The following is a 19970-nucleotide window of genomic DNA, read 5'->3' on the forward strand; positions in this document are numbered from 1 at the left end:
TGTTAGCCATTCTGACGGGTGTAAGGTGGTATCTCATTGTGGTTTTGATTTGTATTTCCCTGATGATGAGTGATGCTGAGCGTTTTTTCATGTGTCTGTTAGCCATCTGGATGTCTTGTTTGGAAAAGTGTCTGTTCATGCCTTTTGCTCTTTTCTTCGCTGGATTATTTGTTTTGTGGGTATTGAGTTTGATAAATTCTTTATAGATTATGGATATTAACCATTTTTCTGATATGTCATTTGCAAATATCTTCTCCCATTCCATCAGTTGCCTTTAATTTTTTTTATTGTTTCCTTCACTGTGCAGGAGCTTTTTATCTTGATGAGGTCCATAGTTCATTTTTGCTTTTGTTCCCTTGCCTCCAGAGGGGCATGGAGACTGCATGTCTTCTGCATGTCCACTTTTCCCAACACCATTTGCTGAAGAGACTGTCTTTTTTTCCACCAGATATTCTTTCCTGATTTGTCAAAGATTAGTTGGCCATATGTTTGTGGGTCCATTTCTGGGTTCTCTTTCTGTTCCATTGATCTATGTGTCTGTTTTTGTGCCAGTACCATACTGTCTTGATGATTACAGCTTTGTAATTAATACAGCTTGAAGTCTGGAATTGTCATGCCTCCAGCTTTCGTTTTATTTTTTAACATTACTTTGGCTATTTGGGGTCTTTTCTGGTTCCTTACAAATTTGAGAATTGCTTGTTCTGGCTCTCTGAAGAATACTGGTGTTATTTTGATAGGGATTGCATTGAATATGTAGATTGCTTTGGAGAAAATTTACATTTTAGAAATATTTGTTCTTCCAATCTATGAGCATGGAATATTTTCCATATCTTTGTGTCTTCTTCAGTTTCTTTCATAACTTTCTATAGTTTTCTGCATATAGATCTTTTACCTTTTTGGTTAGGTTTATTCCCAGGTATTTTATGGTTTTTGGTGCAATTGTAAATGGGATTGATTCCTTGATTTCTCTTTCTGCTGCTTCATTATTGGTGTATAGAAATGCCACTGATTTCTGTACAATTGATTTTGTATCCTGCGACTTTGCTGAATTCATGTATCAGCTCTAGTAGCCTTTTGGTGGAGTCTTTCCGGTTTTACATGTACAGTATCATCTCATCTGCGAAAAGTGAAAGTTTGACTTATTCCTTGTCAATTTGGATGCCTTTCATTTCATTTCATTTTTCATTTTGTTTGGATGCCATTTATTTCATTTTATTTCATAGCCTATTTCCGAGGCTAGGACTTCCAACACTATGTTAAACAACAGTGGTGAGAGTGAACATCCTGTCATGTTCCTGACCTTACGGGAAAAGTTCTCAGTTTTTCCCCATTGAGGATGATATTAGCTGTGGGTCTTTCATATATGGCCTTTATGAACTTGAGGTATGTTGCTTCTATTCCTACTTTCTTGAGGGTTTTTATCAAGAAAGGATGCATATTTTGTCAAATGCTTTTTCTGCACTTGTTGAGAGGATCGTGTGGTTCTTATCCTTTGTTTTATTAATGTGATGTATCACGTTGATTGATTTGTGGATATTGAACCAGACCTGCAGCCCAGGAACAAATCTCACTTGGTTGTGGTGGATAATTCTTTTAATGTATTGTTGGATTTGGTTTGCTAGTATCTTGTTGAGAATTTTTGCATCCATGTTCATCAGGGAAATTGGTCCATGGTTCTCCTTTTTAGTGGGGTCTTTGCCTGGTTTTGGAATCAAGGTAATGATGGCCTCATAGAATGAGTTGGAGGCCAGATTGTTTTTTTAAATGGAAATTGATAAGCTGATTCTAGAATTTATGAGGAAATTACAGGGTTAAAAAATATCTTGTTGCTCATAAAGAACAACAAAGGTATAAGACTTATGTTGTCAGAAATCACATTTATCATAAAGCTACAGTAATTAATGCAGAATACCACTGGCGTAGACATAGACAAATAGAGCAATGGACTGGAATAAGAATATAGGAACAGACTGATTTGTGACAGAGGTGAAACTTCAGTGTAATGGGGAAAGAATGGTCTTTTCAATTAATAGGTCAACTGGAAATACATGTAGAAAAAATGAATCTGACCTTTATCTGATACAATACACAAAAATCAATCCCAGATAGATTGAAAGTGTAAACATGAGAGAATATAATGTGATCTGGCGTTAGTCAAAGAATTTTTAATTTGGACAGAAGGCCACTAACCATTAAGCAAAAGGAAAAAAATATTGATCACATTACATTAAAATTAAGAAATTCTGATGATCAAAAGATACCAATGAAAACATAAAAAGGCAAGTGAGAGAGAGAAAGAAGATATTTACAATGCATTTTTCTGACAAAGGAGACTATATCCAGAGCTCCCACAAGTCAACTAGGAAAATTTAGCTAACCCAGTGGTGTGGGGCATAATGGGTCAAAGATACATCTAGACACTTCAGAGAGGACTAATACACATATGAAAAGGTGTTCCACTTCTTCCGTCATCAGAGAAATGCAAATTAACATTATAATGCAATACCACCGCATCCCTACTGAAATAGCACATACATGGAGCAAGTGGTCTACCCCCCACCAGCAGCGTGCGACACGTGTAGCCATCCCATAGCCATGCTAACATTTGTCTTTGGAAGACTGGTTGGCGGTCAGTAGTTACTAAAGCTGAACCCTAGGACCAATCAGTTTCATTTCAAGGTACACACTACCTGAAACTTGTACCCATGCCCATAGCAAACTATTGCTACATGCAACAGCATGAATGAAATTCACAAACATAATAATGAGAGAAAGATTGCGGATACAAAAGAGTACATACTGCGTGACTCTGTTTACATGAACTTCGCAAACAGACAAAACAAAAATCGCTGACGACAGAAGTCTGGATAAAGAGTGGAGGTCAGTGACCTGGAGGGACCTGAGGGGAAATTCAGGGCCCTGGTTTTATCTAGGTGCTGGTTGCATGGATGTGCACACTTTATGAAATTCATTGGAGTACACATTTATGATTTGTGCTCTTTTCAGTATGTCTGTTATACTCCATCAAAAAGGCAATAAAAAAAGTAACATACGACCCCATGGATAAACTTCTGTTTGCCTCAGAAAAATGAAGAGTCTTGAGGGGCAGATATTGCAAACAACATTGTATCTCCATCTAGGGTCTTGTTTCGTGGTAAGTAAGATTAGTGAATGAGTTGGGTGAAAACCACTACCTGGAGTGATATGGAAGGTAGTGCACTGTGTTTCCTTTAAGTGCAACATGACTTCATTAGTTCCAATTCATTTGTGCCATGTCTATGAGGATAGTGATTGTCATGGTGAGGATCAAAACTGACAAACTGAGAAGACTGGTTCCCTGTTAGCAAGATACATCTGCACATTTTCCCCTTCTTATCAGCCCATCTTTTGAGGAGTTTCAATCCCATTCGCTGATTTCCTGAACTACCACAGAATTCTTTCCATCAAGAAAAAGAAATACATATAGGTAATATATAAAGAGACAGATAGAAAATACTTGGAAAGATTTTAGAGGTTCCCTGGTCTTTTCTTCCTCTGGTTATCCATTTTCAAAATGGGTGACAGAAGAGAGAGAGAGAAAAAAAAGACAATGTATCCAAATCTATTGAGCTAATTGGTGATAGAACTCAGATGAAAACCCAATTCTTGTGATTGCCACTCTGTGCTCTCCCTACTGAATTGAGCCGCTCCATTATCTCATAACAGCCATTGTTTAATTGCTGTGCTTTGTTGTGCACTCCCTATTAAAATATTGCTTGTCACCCTGCAACATTGCAGTTTTCTTCAGGATGGGGATTATGTCTTACCTGACCAGGGACTGACACACAATACGCTTTTCCATCATCACTGCTAGCTGACTCAATCGGGCAAATCAGTTACTCCACACATTATTCAGATTACATTTTTTCAGACCATGTAAGGAAGAAATAATGGTAGCATGAAATAAAATAGAACAGTCTCTGGGAGGAGAGTTTATGCCAGCATAGGCAGTCACGGTCAGGTTAACAGACTTTAAATTCCCCAAGTCTCCCTTTATCCCTGAACAAATGTAGTCTACTTGCCGTGCATGAAGAACTCTACGTTGAAGAACTCAATCCAAGGAACTTAGGCTGGCTCTTACTCAGTCCCTCATTTACTTGGAGCTGAAAATCAAGGGAGAGAAATGATATTTTCATTTTATTTAAACTCACATTCATTTCCCACCAAATTTCCCACATTTGCCCCTTAAATGGGTGCACTTTATTTTTTTGGCTTATTATTTATTATCATTTCATTTAGTTAGAAATGGAAACTTCAAGAGGTTTGATTAAGAGATTAAATTACTGGACTTTTGAGAAGTAAAAATAATCTAGGTATGGGTTGCATTAGGTTTCAAAATATTTGGGGTTTTGATCAAATCTCTAAACACACTATTGCCAAATATTCTCCCCTTCTTTTCAAATTTTAAACACATGTATGTTTTCAGGGAAATTCAATACAAAGTTTTCAGAATGACTGTTAAAGATATGAAAGCTTTCTAAAGTGCCTTTTCCTTGAAAAGTAAAACAAATTTTTCCTAAAATAAAATTAGAGAATTAAGAAAGTCTGATCCTAAAAAATGCAATCATTTAATTTCATGTTCTAAGCAACCTCTTAAAAGCTACAGATATCAATTCAGTCAAATACCTTCAACATTTACCAAGAAAAGTTTTTCAAGAAACTGTAAGTTGATCACTTACAAGGTGCTGTGCATTTTATATCTGGTGCTTTATTTATATTTGAGGACAGCTCTTAGTTGAAGGAATTATTAGTACTTTAAAAAATTTAAATTGTTATTTAAATTCTAGTTAGTCAACATACAGACCAACATTGGTTTCAGAAGCAGAATTCAGTGATTCATCACTTATACACGATACCTAGTGCTCATCATAATATTTCCCCCATCCCATATGTTCATTTGTTTTGTTTCTTAAATTCCACATATGAGTGAAACCATATGGTATTTGTCTTTCTCTGACTGACTTATTTCTCTTAGCATGACACACTCTAGCTCCATCCATGTCATTGCAAATGGCAAGATTTCATTCTTTTTGATGACTGAATTATATTCCGTTATATATAATGTATATATTATTATATATACCTATATTATATGTATATTATGAATATATTATTATCCATTATGTATCATATATATAGACTTTTGAGAACTAAAACTAATCTAGGTATGGGTGTGTGTGTATATATATATATATATGTGTGTGTGTGTGTGTGTGTGTATATGTGTATATATATATATATATACAAAACATACCACATCTTCTTTATCCATTCATCAGTCAATGCAAATTTAGGCTCTCTCCATAGTTTGGCTATTGTTGATAATGCTGCTATAAACATTGGGGTGCATGTACCCCTTCAAATCAAATACAAAAAATACAATCAAATCAAATCAAATCAAATACAATCAGTCAAATCAAATACAAAAAGGTATTTTTGTATCCTTTGTGTAAATATGTAGTAGTGTAACGGCTGGGTCAAAAGGTAGTTCTATTTTTAACTTCTTGAGGAACCTCCATACTGTTTTCCAGAGTGGCCAAACCAGGAATTATTAGTTCTTGAGAGGTTGAGTTAGTTAGTCAATCAAAGAAAGAAAATGGCAGAGCTGAGATTTCACACTAAGTCTGCTTGATTGTAAAGACTGTGAGCTTTAAAAATAATGATCATGGAGTGTTTTCAAGCTGGCTTAAGGTAAGAGATACAAAAAATAGCATGAAAATATAAACTTTCATTACTCTATCTTAGGCTGTGAAGAAAAAAGAAAAAAGAAGAAAAAGAAAACACCATTAAGTAAAATCTTCAAAGACATTTTAGGTCATGGGAGTTTTTAGCTTTCAGCATACCTGCCAGGACCACCTAATGTTATCTAGAAAATATTCTCTGGGAGCTAAAAATTAATTGGCAAAGTTAAAGAAATGAACAGAAATTACTATAGCAATCAGCGCTATCTTTCATCGTGGCACAAAGTCATCTTTTCAGTACTTAAAAAATTTTTTTAATGTTTTTATTTATTTTTGAGAGAGAGAGAGAGAGAGAGAGAGAGAGAAACAGAGCATGAGTAGGGTAGGGGCAGAGAGAGAGAGGGAGACACAGAATCTGAAGCAGGCTCCAGGCTCTGAGCAGTCAGCACAGAGCCCAACCCGAGGCTCAAACCCACAAACCAGGGGATCATGACCTGAGCTGAAGTCAGACGCTTAACCGACTGAGCCACCCAGGAGCCCTATCTTTTCAGTACTTAATGGAAAAGAATGCCAGGAGGAGAAGAAATGCTCATGGACTAAAAATGACTCTCAAGAAATGAAGTAGATTGAAGATAATGTGTGAGAGCAAGTGGAGTCCTGATGAGTCTTAATATTTTGTTTCAACTCAACTGAACATGCATTTATTGGCAACCATAGAAACATTTGAAAACTCATCCAAAAATGTCATGGAGTGTCCATTTGAATCTGAAAACTACTAAGAAAGGCAGTAATGGCTAGAACCACACAACTAATTTTTGAGGAGATGAAGACATCTGTGATTACTTCAGGGTCATGGTGACAGGTCACGGACAGAAGTTACTATCATCACCTCTACCTTTGAGATAGAAAAACAGTCTCCACAAGAGCAAAGGTCCACCTAAGTTCATGTGATCCATCAGAAAATAGGGCTACCCATTAGTCACCTCCCTCCCATTCCAAAGCTTGGTTGGACAGATCATACAAATGACACAGACAGACATAATCATACAACAGATCATTTACAGTGCTAGCCAGCAGTCATCATTATGTTTCAGCACCATGGCTACTCCCGAGAATTATGGGGCTAAGGATCCAACCCATTGCCTCCCAGTTTAAACAAAATGAACATATGGCAGCCTCTCAACCACATTTCCAAGGGAAGAATCTGCATGGGGAAAGAAGAATGCAGTGGTCCTGAGATGGTTTGCATTGAATAATCGGGGAATTCCAGAGAAATCTAGTAACTAGTCACAGTTTTCTTATATGTATGATTGCATGACAAGTTCTTATATTGGTCAATAATTTTCTAGGGAGCAGGAAAGAAGTACAGTACCAGATAAACCAACCGAGCAGGTTTCCATTTCTATGCCTGCTCTTTGGGGGTGTTAGGAAACAAGCAGTGCATTGCAGAGATTCTATATTCCAGACACAGGAGGTGTATGGGATAATCAGAGTAATGCCTTCTCATTAAAAGGACGAATGTTACCTACGGTCACATGGGAATTTTTCATTGTGTCTTCAGTCAGTCACATTTTATATATAAAATGATAGTAGATATGTTAACAACAGCTATTGTTCATTGAGCAGTTATTGTGTGCCAGATATTACCATAAAAAACAGTGGAAATAGTGGTGAACATCTTACAGATAGCTGTGAAAGTAGCTTGTTCAATGTCAAACATTAAATGTAGAACGGGGACTTGGACCCAGATCAATCTGGCCAAAACTTCATTGAACTTAGAACCATATTATCCTATCTTCCACAAAATGCAGTCTCCACCATTCTTCTCTGATGTGCGTTTACTTAAAAAATTGTGATGCTTTATATATGCTCCCCTGTGATTCTCGGTAAAGATTGGTTTTAAAGGGGTGAGTTGTTTCCCTTATTCTGTCTTGAACCATAAAATTCAGCAGTTGGACTTAGGATATTTCAAAGACATGAAACCATTTGGAAAGTAGAGATCAGTCATTAATTAAAGCAGTTTACTGGGCAAGGCTCCAACAGGAATGAGAAACTGGGTGCAAGCCTGTTGCCTTTAAATGACCATAACATTTATTTGGCTGCAGAGATACTCCTGGAACAATTAATCAATTCCCCTATCCTTTTCTATTCAAACTTTGAGCAAACCTTACTTTATCTAAACTAATTGCCTTGCAAGGCCATGATACATCAGGATAGCAAAATCACTTCTCGAACAAAGTAAAGACTAAGGCTTTCCTTCAGATGTTCCTGAAGATGGATGAAAAGAACCTGGGACATAATTTTACTTCTGACCAGCCACAAAATGCTCAGCCAAATAAATTACCAAGAAAAGTCAGACAAAAGCCGGAATGTCAAGGGTATGACTATTTCTCATCTCTTCCATTACCTTCAATTTGTTCTCTTGCTGGGTAGCAGCAAACTTGCCAGAGCAAGAATGGCTTTAGCAGCAGAAATATATTGAGTCCAAATGACTGAGCTGGTCACACAGGCATGCAAAGAGAACAAAACACCAACAGCAAACCACAGTGTAATGGCCTTCCCGCTTAACTGACATCGAGTGGTGAGCAGAGAGATGCTGTTTCAGCTAATGTGGTGGCCAGTGAACTTCTGTAGAGGTTACTAAAAAACAAACAAACAAAAACAACAAAAACACCAACCACCCAGGGTTGGAGACTAAACAAACACTCCACTCTCCCATCAGCAGAGTAAAAACAACACAGCTTTAGGCCCTGGCCGAAATCAGAGGTCACTCCTTTCTCTGTCTTGGGCCTGATTTTGGTTTTTAAGATGAGCAATGAAGGAAAACATTAGAATGAGAGGCTAAGAATGGCCCCTGCTCTGTGAGTGTAAATTAGCACTCACTGGTTTTAGGTCTCATAAGATTTTCTTTTCTTTTACTCAAGTCTCAACTCATATAGACTTTCTATCTGTTCTGGAAGACTCCAGAACGAAAGGTTTGGCTTTCCTTTCAGTGACAACTCAGAGGTAGGGGAGTATCTAGCTCCCTTTCATCATTGTCCATTGGGCAAAAATGATTGGTGGTGACAAGATCCTATCCTCATTTTTCTCATCTGAGTAGAGTCCAGTGGGTACGTCTTCTCTGCTCTTTGGAGGTAATTTTGAAAAGCAAGGGAGCATGATTGTGTACAGAGTTTTTTATGGGAATGTAGTAGGCATTCCATGTTCTATTTGTCACCATGTGTGAAATGTATACTTCTAAGAAAATGCCACATGTATTTCAATGCAACTGGCTTAATGATCTTGTCAAAAAAAATCATTTGGGGGCACCCCAAGTGGCTCAGTCAGTTGAGTGTCCAACTTCAGCTCAGGTTGTGATCTCGTAGTTTGTGGGTTTGAGTCTGGCATTGTGCTCTGTGCTGACAGCTCGGAGCCTGGAGCCGGCTTCGGATTCTGTGTGTGTGTGTGTCTCTCTCTCTGCCTCTCCCCTGCTCATGCTCTGTCTCTCTCTCTCTCTCTCTCTCTCTCAAAAATAAACATTAAAAAAAATGAAAAAAATAATTTGTTATGTAAAGAGTGTTAGGACATTCTGGGTTTATAAAAGGGAATGTGATCAATAGTCTCCCCCAGAACACCAACCCTGAAGGAGGCAATTTAGAATGCTGGGTTCAAATCTCTGCTCAGCCTTTCGTTAATTGGACAGCTGTTGGACCTCACTAAATGTAAATGTTCGTAGCTGTGATGTGAGAATTATAGGCCTATAGCATTTCATACCAGGGATGAATTCCAGACTATTTCTCACATTTCAAAATTTGCATGATTCAGAACTAATTTTCCCACAGGGATGCATGTAAAGGGCATTATTTCAGATTTTGGGCATATAGTCATTCTTCCTTTCTATTTCAAATTTGCATAACAGAAAACATCATTGCAATGATAACAGTACCCTGACTTTCTGGCATTCTTTTGAGGAATCAGTGAGATAATCCATACATATAAATATGTCACACCTGGCACAATTGTTACTAATTATATTGTTATTAGCACCTACTCCTACTGTACTTCTATTATTAGTATTAGTACTCTGAACCTATGTCTCATCATCTCAAGGACAATTGTCAAATTCCTCTTTAGTACAACTCTATCATTGAAAAAAAACCTATTTATTTATTTAAAAAATTTTAAAACATTTTATTTCTTTTTGAGAGACAGAGACAGAGCACGCATGGGGGAGGGGCAGAGAGAGGGGGAGACACAGAAACGAAGCAGGCTCCAGGCTCTGAGCTGTCAGCATGGAGCCTGCTGTGGGGCTCGAACCCACGAGCTGAGAGATCATGACCTGAGCTGAAGTTGGTCACTTAACTGACTGAGCCACCCGGGCGCCCCTGAAAAAATCTAATTATTTGAAAAGAAATGGTCCCTTCAGAATTGCTTTGACTGAATTATGCTTGAGAAAGAGCATAATTGTATGAGAAGTTTTTATGCAGAGTTAGCACTGTGAAATGGGCCACTGCTCTCTATGCTGTTTGCTTGTGAGTCTGGTCATCACATCTTACAAGAAAAATTCCTGGCTGATCCGGTTACCAGGAATGGTGAAGAGTATGGGGATTGCTTTAAAATCATGATCTGTGTGAACAGGATAATGGACAAATCTTCCTTCTTAGACTTCCAAAGAGCCACAGCTAGATCAATAGCTTGCCTAGGACATTTGTGTATCATCAAGACACTTTTTTCTCTTACCTTCATTTTTCTTCTTTTGCGCAATCTTTAATTCATACTACTTTACATGTGGAAGGAACCCTTGTAAGCTCTTCGCAATCCTTTCTGGAGAAAAAGTAGGGTAGGAATGAATGAATGAATGAATGAATGAATTCCCTTAAGAGAAAATATGAGGAACACATAGAACACCTTTCAAGCCCATGCTTGCTGATCATAAATCTTCATCTAAGATTCTGTAGAAATTATTAAGTTGAACTTCACCATCTCCTGCCACGAACATTTGTCTATCTTTTCTGCAGGCCCAGTTTATCTGTTTTTATTTGGGAAACATCCCCTTCCAAAGACAGGCCCTGAGGTTTTGGTGGAAGAGATACCACTCCTGGCTCCTGGGCAGTTGGCCCGGTGTAGGAGCCCTTCACTCATCTCTGGCCTCGATTACTGGTTCACGAATGAGTTTGTAACCTCAGCTGGGACTTGGGTATAGTTCTTGGGAAGAAGTCCTCTTTCTGCTAGGGTTGCTAAACTGGCATGGCGCAAGGTTGGCACATCTAGGGAAGACCACATGGCAAAAGCACCTGAGGACAGAGTTGAGAGGAGGGAGAATGCCTGAGTTTGGATGACACTGTTTACACTCCTGAATCCACCTGAAAGGCAAGCCTGCTTGCTGAGGGACTTTTCTGTTGTCTAGCAACGAATCCCCTTTTTCATTTAAGTCCATTTGAATTATTTGCTACAGATAAGAGTTTGGACTATCATCCCACCTCAAGTCCTAATATTTCCGTTGATTTTTTCTTGCTGAATATAAAGCGAAATATTAAGTTAAAGGAAAACTGAGAAGTCAAAGTTGTTAAGAGTCTCTATCAATCTCCTGCAGAACATCCTCAACATTCCATATCACTGTTTCAGCCTGACCATTTCCATGCAGTTAGCGAACCGTAATTGAGAAAGTTTACATCAGATTTGGGTTATCAAATTCTGGAACTTAAATGGAAACTTACAGGCAGAAAAAATACTGTCTTCAAATCAACATGCTGCAAACAGCTCGTAAAGAGCTATGATGGTTGCTTCAGAGTTTAAGAAGAGAGGAAGAATCTTTTGTGTGTAGGTAACATGTTTTCCATGAAGAAATCACTCTACACACAGGGCTTACATGCTTCCCAGTAACACCAATTACATGATCATTACAATATTGTTAAATGACCAGTAGCCTCAGATTTAGTCTTCATAGAAGATATTTTGAGAGATATATATGGCAATTTCTGTTTCCACTAACTTTATGTAGAATCTTCTATGACTGCTACTGAAATACTGCAGTGTCCTGAGTCCACCTTTCATTCTCTTTCCATGCTGTAACCAGTTTTTCAAAATACACATCTGATCATGTCTTTCCCTAGGGTAAGGGTCTCAATATGGTAGGTGAGGCTACATGCAATCTGGCCCCCACCTACTCCTCAGTCGCACCTAGTATGGTCTCCTTTCTGTCTGGCTCCAGGCTCCTTGATCTTCAGTTCTCCAGAACAGCAAAAATAATTTATACTATGATTTGAAAAATATAACAAAAATGAATATATTTATAGAAATATCATTTAAAAATGAAACCCCTGAGAACCATCCTAAAATATTTACTGCAAGAAATTCCTGCGCATCACAGCACTGAGAGATAGCAGGGCTCTGTGACACCCAAGCCCAGCTCCCAAGAGGCCATGGACCCTAAGTAGTGACAGGCGGTCTTACAGCAAAGCTTTTTCCCTTGGTGATCTCATGAGTTGTGCTGTCCTCATCCTGGAAAGCAGGGGGTCACCTTGGCCTTTGCAGACCATTTAGAATCCCAGCCTCCCCCTCAGTCTCTTTCTTCTTATTTGCTTCAAGAAAACCATTTGAAGCCAGGGAGTTCCAGGAAGCAGCAGGACAAACATCAGCCTCTCTGCTCTGCCCAAAGCAGCCGTTTCAACCACAGGTGCCCTCAGAGTCCACAGTGAGGATGGAATTTAATTGATTGCCAGTAGTTCTTGAGGGTGAATTTGCAAAGCCAACTTCCTTTAAAACAGAAGCCCATGTCTCCGTCTCCAAAGATGTCTCACACCAACAGTGTGAAATGAATAGACTTCACAACAGTCCTCCATCGGAGAAAACACCCTGGATTACTCCACAGTAAATCTGCAGCCACAGCTAATGGAACTTCAGAGCAATGAGCCCAACTGTTGAGCTCTGGCACTCCCGAGCATAATTAAAAGACTAGAGCAATCCTGGCAAATAAACAGATGTAATCGCGTAAACTGCATTATAATCTTGTGGACGATATGAGGCCAGTTCACATAGTTTCAGCCAAATAGTAATAATATTAGTAATACAGCTTGCGTGTCTTGAGTGAACATGACATACCTGGCATTCATTAACATTTATGCTTTGCTACAACCTTGGGAGTCCTGCTATCTCTGTTTTATAGATGGACAAATTGAGGCTTAAAGAGGCTAAATAACTAGATCCTTCTCTTTCCCATTTTATTGTTGTTGTTTTTTTTTTGTTTCCAGAGCTCTCCCCCTACCCCCAATATCCCCCAACACGTTTTGTATGTTGCTTCTCCTGTCACTGGACTGACTCAGGAAACCTTAGTTCTTGGCCGATAATATGCTATCTAAACGCTTCACGTTTCGAAAAGTACTCTTATGTTCAGAATGACCTAGAACTCATGTTATAACTTAATCCACCTTCATTTATTGTAACCATCTCATGATGGTAAGAATTGTCCCTGAAGGCCTGAGGACTGAGATTGGCCAGGATTGGCTGGGCTCCTCTTATATTATTTTTTGAGGAAGAATGATTTTCTGTGGGCCAATCCTTGGACAGATGCATCAATCTCACTTCTTATCAATTTCACTTATACACACAATCTGATGTTGTTGAAAGAAAAGCACGTGTAAGAGAATCATGTATATCTTTCTCCCAAACCTGTGAGATAGCTATTGTTAGCTGACTTTACAGATAACAACATAATGTCACACATCCATGCACCTAAGTCTTTTATTCTCAACATTTAATTCAGGGCTGCAAAATACCCGGTAAGTAAGCAGTCACTTCCCTGGTTTGTGCCCATGTTAAACATCACTCATGGTATTTGTCTTAGGTTTGTGTTCCCCAAAAGGAGACCCTGAGATAAGGATTTGAGTACAAGAATTTATCAGGGAGTTGATCTCATGGTAAGGAAAGAGGGAGTCAAGATAGGGAACTGAAGTAAGCCAGTACCTGGCATGTTAATAAACAGGTTAGCTCTGTGGGCAGGTGGGGCTCAGGCCCACTCAGGACCTTCAGGAGAGCACATGCTTGGAAATGAATCTCTACAAGGATATTTTCCATCAACTCTAGCCAGTCCTTGACCGTTTCCAGGAGTATAAGGGGCCAGGCACTTTCTACCTACCCTGACTGCCTGGCCCACACTACCTGCCAAGCTTTAGGCCATAGAAAGTCCCTAAGCAAGGAGGTGGCAGCCTGTGAGAACTGAGCACTGAGTGTTAGGGGGATGTGGGTAGTGACACTGACAGGTTTGGCTGCTGTGCTCTTTCCTGATACATCCAGAGGCCATTCTCCGCCAGACCTCCAGGCAGCCACCACTGTGCAAATGGAATTGGTAAGCAAACTCAAACCTTGGCCATTTTGATTCTTACTCTACAAATTTATAAATGTCTGCTCTAAACAGACAAAGGGCAGTTTGATGTGATGGCAAAGAGCACAGACTGATGTGAAACTACTTGATTTCCCTCCCAGCTACTCATCAAATTGTCATGTGACCTCATGCAAATACTTCATTCCTCCATGTCTCAGGTTTTTCATCAATACCTTGGAAAGATAAAGTATCCCATTGGTTTTTGCAGGAATTAAGCGTCTGCCTATCTATCTGTAGTCTATCTATCTAATATCCCTTAGTAATATAAGTGTAATCTGTTATTATTATCAATATGCTACATATAATTTATGTAGAAAAGAAAATGCAGTGAGTCTTTAATAATTCTACTTCTCATCCTAATGGTGACTCCTAGTCACCAGGTGATCCAGGGCATGTGCCCATGTAGCTATACTTGGTAATTCAGGAAAGAAAAAGGTGAAAAATAATTCGTCATTTATCTAAAGGAACATGGACCCAATTTCTATAGCAAGGGAACAAAAGTGTTCTTATTTTTCAATGTGCATAGAAAGAAAACCTCCCTGAAAACAATACTGGGAATCTTGTCCCCTCATTTCTTTGGACCTGAGAGCTGATTTCACCTATTAAGTGGATGCTCAGCTTCTTAAACAAGACAGAATTGAACCTCAGATCTTCAAAGCCTGTATTCTGTAGCCATCCTCTTGGACTCTAATACCACTGATGATACAGGAACATGTATAAGACAAGAAAATCCACCATTTAAATGACCCCTTTTCTTCTTTGGGAGATAAATCAAGCCAATGGGGCATCTCTTACTTTGCAAGAATGTGTGCTTTCATCAACCTACTGACTCAGCTCAATTGCAGGCGAGGCAAAAAAATCAATCGAGTAGCCTTGAAAAACAGATTGTAGATCTTTTTTCTTCTGAATCATGAGCTCTGACAATCATGCCCGATATATTACCAAGTAATGTTGGACTTCTTATTCCTTGTCTCAGCATGAGAAAACCTCCAGGAATCTCTGTATGTATTAGTCAAGAAATGTCCATATCCTGATGTTAAAATTAATAGGAAAGTATTTTCCTGTCCACTTTCCCCCTTCATTTTACTTCTGATCAGGCAGAGAAATTCCCTGAATGACTTACAGGGCAATGTCCAGAGCAAGGAAGATAATAGGATCTGTAACCCATATGTGTTTTAAATTTAATTTCCTTTTGTAAGGGTGATTTCCGTGACAAAGGGCAAGCTGTAAAACTTTAGGTTAGCTGTATCTGCTAATGAAAAAAATAATAAAAGTGTAAAGTCCTTTAAGCTTTCAAATCCTACAGTGCTACAACTCTACAGCTCTGCTGAGAGGGAGAAGTTTGGAATGAGTTGGAAGCTGACTTATGAGGAGAATGCCAACTGGAAAAATAAAGTATATTTTTAAAAGGCAGGCAATATGAAGCTACATCATAAATTTTTCTCGTTTTTACAGGGTGATGCTTAGAAGTTAGCAGAGATTCTGAAGACACTAAATGGCTAAAAGCTAGTGTAATACCTTTTCCTGTTGGTCTATCCCAAATGTCAAATTGCAGCATTTATGGACAGTTCCCATACAGAATTATGGCTTCCCTCCTCAAGCACTATGCCACTTTGCTTGAAAGCCTTCCCCCCCCCCCCCCCGCCATATAGAAGACCAGAAAAGCAGATAAAGCTCTCAGGAGCCATTCACAACTGACAAGGGACAGAATGCAAAGAGGACAAATATCTCCTTATCCCTCAGAGGTCAGTCCTGAGTATCTCCTAGAGTCTTCTATGGGAGCATGACCAAATCCTGTTACCAACGGTGATAACTGCTCATTATCATAGCTTCTCTTGGCTTTATTATCTTCCCTGACTTACTTCCCCATTCCTTTCCAATGCTGCCTGGTCACTTCCGAAATACACTGCTTACACCTGAAACCTTGTCTCAGGATGTAATTTTGAGGGAACCAAAGTCAAGATAACAAGTATAGTGAAAAAATAAATAGGCACTAACTAGAACCTACCAGCAAGGGCTTTATACAGTAAGGCTTCTTAAAGCATCAGGGCTACACCTATTTCACAAGGTGCCTTTGAAACTTAGAGTTCCTGATGAATTGGAGGAAATAAGTGGGAGCTGACAAAACACTAACACTAAAGATTTATGAAAAAGTGTCAAGTTATCAAGTTATATCAGAGTGACTCATAATTATTACAAGAATCAAATAATAAATGTAAACACACTTAGTAAACAGGAAAGTATGATAGAAAGACTAGATGGTTTTAGATTTCTTTTTAATCTTGCTCTAAAGCAAGAATAGCAGATATTTTCTGTAAAGAGACAAGATGCAAGGTAGAATAAACAAAATTAGAAACCATGTCTTCAGTGGAAGGGCCATTTCTTTTAAAATAAAACTTGTTGGAAAAAGTGGACAAACGGTTCACTTCATTTCTAAAGCGCCTTTGTAGGCAGTGGGGATGGAGTATAAGTGCCATTTTGCAACTGGCCAGAGCTTCCTCCAGATTGCATTAGATTTTTCTGTCAATCCATATCCAGTTGAAACTGACAGCTCAGATACAGACAGGGGGAAGGTGGGGAGCTGGTGGAAGTGGGAGACACAGGAGGGGTGACTAATAACACATCTATGAGGGTGAGAACTTCCCACTCTGGAGACTAGAGAGTAGGGTGAAGCCATTTTCACCATTAGCCCACAAACATTGATGACCTCAGTGAGCTAAATGGCTCCACCAAGTGGAGAACAGAGCAGAGCCATTACACCAAGCCCCACCTCCTGTGCCCTCCAGGCACATCTCCACTAAGACAAGTTGGTCTGAGAATCAGACCAGCAAGCCCCTTCCCCCCAGAATACCAGCACAAATCCCTTCTATGAGCTTAGTCTACTGACCATAGACTGCTGCAAAGTTTCAGGTCTAGGGAAAACTGGAACTAGCTTCATTTTTTGGTTTGTTTTTATTGTTATTGCTTCTATTTTTGTTGTTGTTGTTGATGTTTATCTTTTCTTTTGTTTTTTGGATACAGAAAGAACAAATTTTTTACCTTTCCATTTTATTTTTATTTTTATTTTTATTTTTTTAATTTTTAATTTCTTTGTCTCTCCTTTACTCCTTTCTCTTTTTTCTATCAGGCTTCTCTTTAGAAGCAGAACAAAACACATCTAGGATCAAGCTTCCTTTATTTGAGTTTTTAAGGTTTTTAAATTTGTATTTCATTATATCAATATTATTACTGTTGTTGTTTCTTCCTCCAAATGACAAGATGGAGGAATTCACTGCAAAAGAAAGAACAGGAAGAAATGACGGCCAGGGATTTAGGCAATGCAGATATAAGTAAGATGTCTAAACTAGAATTTAAAACAATGATTTTAAGGATACTAGCTGGGCTTGAAAAAAAGCACAGAAGACACCAGAGAATCCCTTTCTGCAGAAATAAAACAACTAAAATTTAGGCCAAAAATTAAAAATGCTATAACTGAGATGCAAACATAAATGGAGGCCATAAAAATGAGGATGGATGAGGCAGAGGAACAAATTAGTGATATAGAAGATAAGGTTATTTTATGGAAAATAATGAAGCTGTTCTTTTCAGAACAGGGAAACAAAGATCAGAGATCATGAAGGATTTTTCAACATTTTAAAATCTTCCCGGGTAGAACAATTCTTTCCCCACATTTTATTCTTAATGGCATAGAACTTCATTAAATGGTGTTTATCTAAAGCCATATCTGTTTGAGTCAAATATACACAACAAACTCAATGGAAATTGATTCTACATGTGTTCCAAGGTTTCTCCAAGGATTAAAAACCTGACAGATGGAAAAGGATTTATCTTTGTATTCTACAAGACTTGTAGGTTGAAGATACATAGCCAATCTTTCAAATAAGGCAATAGCCCAACTCAGATGGCACCAAGTTCATTTGTTTTTTGAAATAGAGGGAAATAAAATGTGAGATACAGAAAATGAGATCAATAAATAAAGGAAAGGAGGTGATTTACATTAATGATCTTATAAGTAGTAGAGCTTGGTGAAGGAAAAAGAAAACATTAGTGAAAGGATACCCAATACACACTTGGAACACATGCTTCAGGACACCAGAAAAGCAGGAGTACCAAAAATAGAAAAAGTTAAGAAAGGCTAGGAAAAAACTATAATTTAATATTGCTTTTCATATACATTTAGTGAAATTCTGAAAGAGTACATTTAATACTTTGTCACTTAGTATTATTTTTAATTTCTATATCACATGGCTATGCACACCATCTTTGTAGTATGTAGGGTCTTCATCTGGCCTGAGTTACGGTTATGTGCCTGTGTGTGCCTGGAAAGGGAGAAGGAGAGTCTGGGGAGGAAGATTATTTACAGAATGAAAAAAAAGTTAAAAAAAAAAAACTTACTTTGTCTGGTAAGTAACTCAGGACCATCAGACAATGGTCTTTCACGCTTCCCACTTCCATTCAGTTTTGTTAAAAGAAGTGGCCCTTTTGCTAGAGACATGGTTTCTAACTCTGTTTATTCTGCCTTCCATCCTTTTCTCCTATTTTGTTTTTGCATCTCATTTTGATGTTTGTACAGGCTCATTTACAATTTTGTCATGCTCTTTGAATGAAAAAAGTCATTTAAAAATGCTAGGATTCTTTATTTTTCTAAGAATCTCAAAATGTTTAACAACCCATTAGGCTCCATAGTGCCCTGGAAAGACAAAGGAAGAAGACAATCATATATGAGAAATGGAGGAGGGCAGAAGACTCAATGATGTGGTTGATTTTCATTCCAGAATGCAGGAAGTATGTAATTTTGAAGTCCCTATTTGGCCTATCTGCCAAAACTTCCTTGCCATTTTTGAATTTAGAAGCACTTGGTTCAAATCTTTCTTCCACCCAAAATTTCTGTCTTTCAGTATTTGTAATTGATTTTCACATGCAGTAACCATTAGCTCCTTATTGGGCAATGACCTCCCCAGTGACAGTGACCGTGGCAGAGAGATTGGTTGAAAGTGGGTGCTCAGAAAATATTGGGTGGTGAGGATGTGGGGTGGTTCAGTCGATTAAGCGTCCTACTCTTGATTTTAGCTCGGGTCATGATCTCATGGTTCATGAGCTTGTGTCTGGCTCTGTGCTGACAGTGTGGAGCCTTCTTGGGATTTTCTCCCTCCCTTTTTCTCTTTTCCTCCCCTACTCACGGTCTCTTTGCCTCCCCCACTCATGCTCTCTCTCTGAAAATAAATAAATAAACATTAAAAAAATGTCAGCTGGGTTTTCTCATGCCACTTGAACAAACATTTATTTAGTGCATCCTTAAAGCAAGTGTTGTACTAGCTGCACAATCCTATCATTAAGGAGTCCACAATCTAGTGGGATACAAGACCATAAGAAATGTTACAAAATGCTGAAAACAGCCAACACTCTTCACTCTGTTTTGTCTTCATGCTACGGGCAACACTGAACCTCATTTCCTATCACTATCTCTGCCCCCCCTCCCCACCAATTTCTCCCTCCTCAATCACAATGCTGGGACTTTTGTACTCTCTTAGATGGCTCTATCTCTGGAGAAGTCAAAGTAGGTGATGGAGACAGAGACAGATGAACATTCCTCTTGGAGAAAAATCATGTTTTTTTCTTGTGTTTGGGACTTCAGTTTCTTTCAATTATGACAAGACATGTAACTGTTAAACTCAGTATCCTGCCAGGCTTTGCATGCATTCATTTCACTTTCAGTGTGTACCTACTATGTGCTGGGCTTGGTGGCAGGCACTAGGGAAAGCAGTGGTAGGATAGTTAACAGCCCCTATATTTCTGGGACACACAGTAATAATGAAATAAATATTCAGTCAAAACAGGTGCCATCTCAAGACTTTAGGATTGTATAATTCAGGTGATGAGGTATTGTAAAA

At 38.6% G+C, this 19970-nt stretch overlaps 1 long non-coding RNA gene across 1 annotated transcript; it reads right to left on the reverse strand.

Moving 5' to 3' along the window:
* Positions 1 to 4060: 4060 nt before the first annotated feature.
* LOC131492467 (uncharacterized) lies at positions 4061 to 11323 on the reverse strand. The gene is made up of 3 exons (XR_009252054.1): positions 11180 to 11323; positions 10440 to 10523; positions 4061 to 4142 (listed from the first exon to the last, which is right to left on the reverse strand). It is a non-coding gene; the product is annotated as an uncharacterized LOC131492467 (long non-coding RNA).
* Positions 11324 to 19970: the final 8647 nt, after the last annotated feature.

Source organism: Neofelis nebulosa, chromosome 13 (assembly GCF_028018385.1).
Source record: "Neofelis nebulosa isolate mNeoNeb1 chromosome 13, mNeoNeb1.pri, whole genome shotgun sequence".
Lineage (NCBI taxonomy): Eukaryota > Metazoa > Chordata > Mammalia > Carnivora > Felidae > Neofelis > Neofelis nebulosa.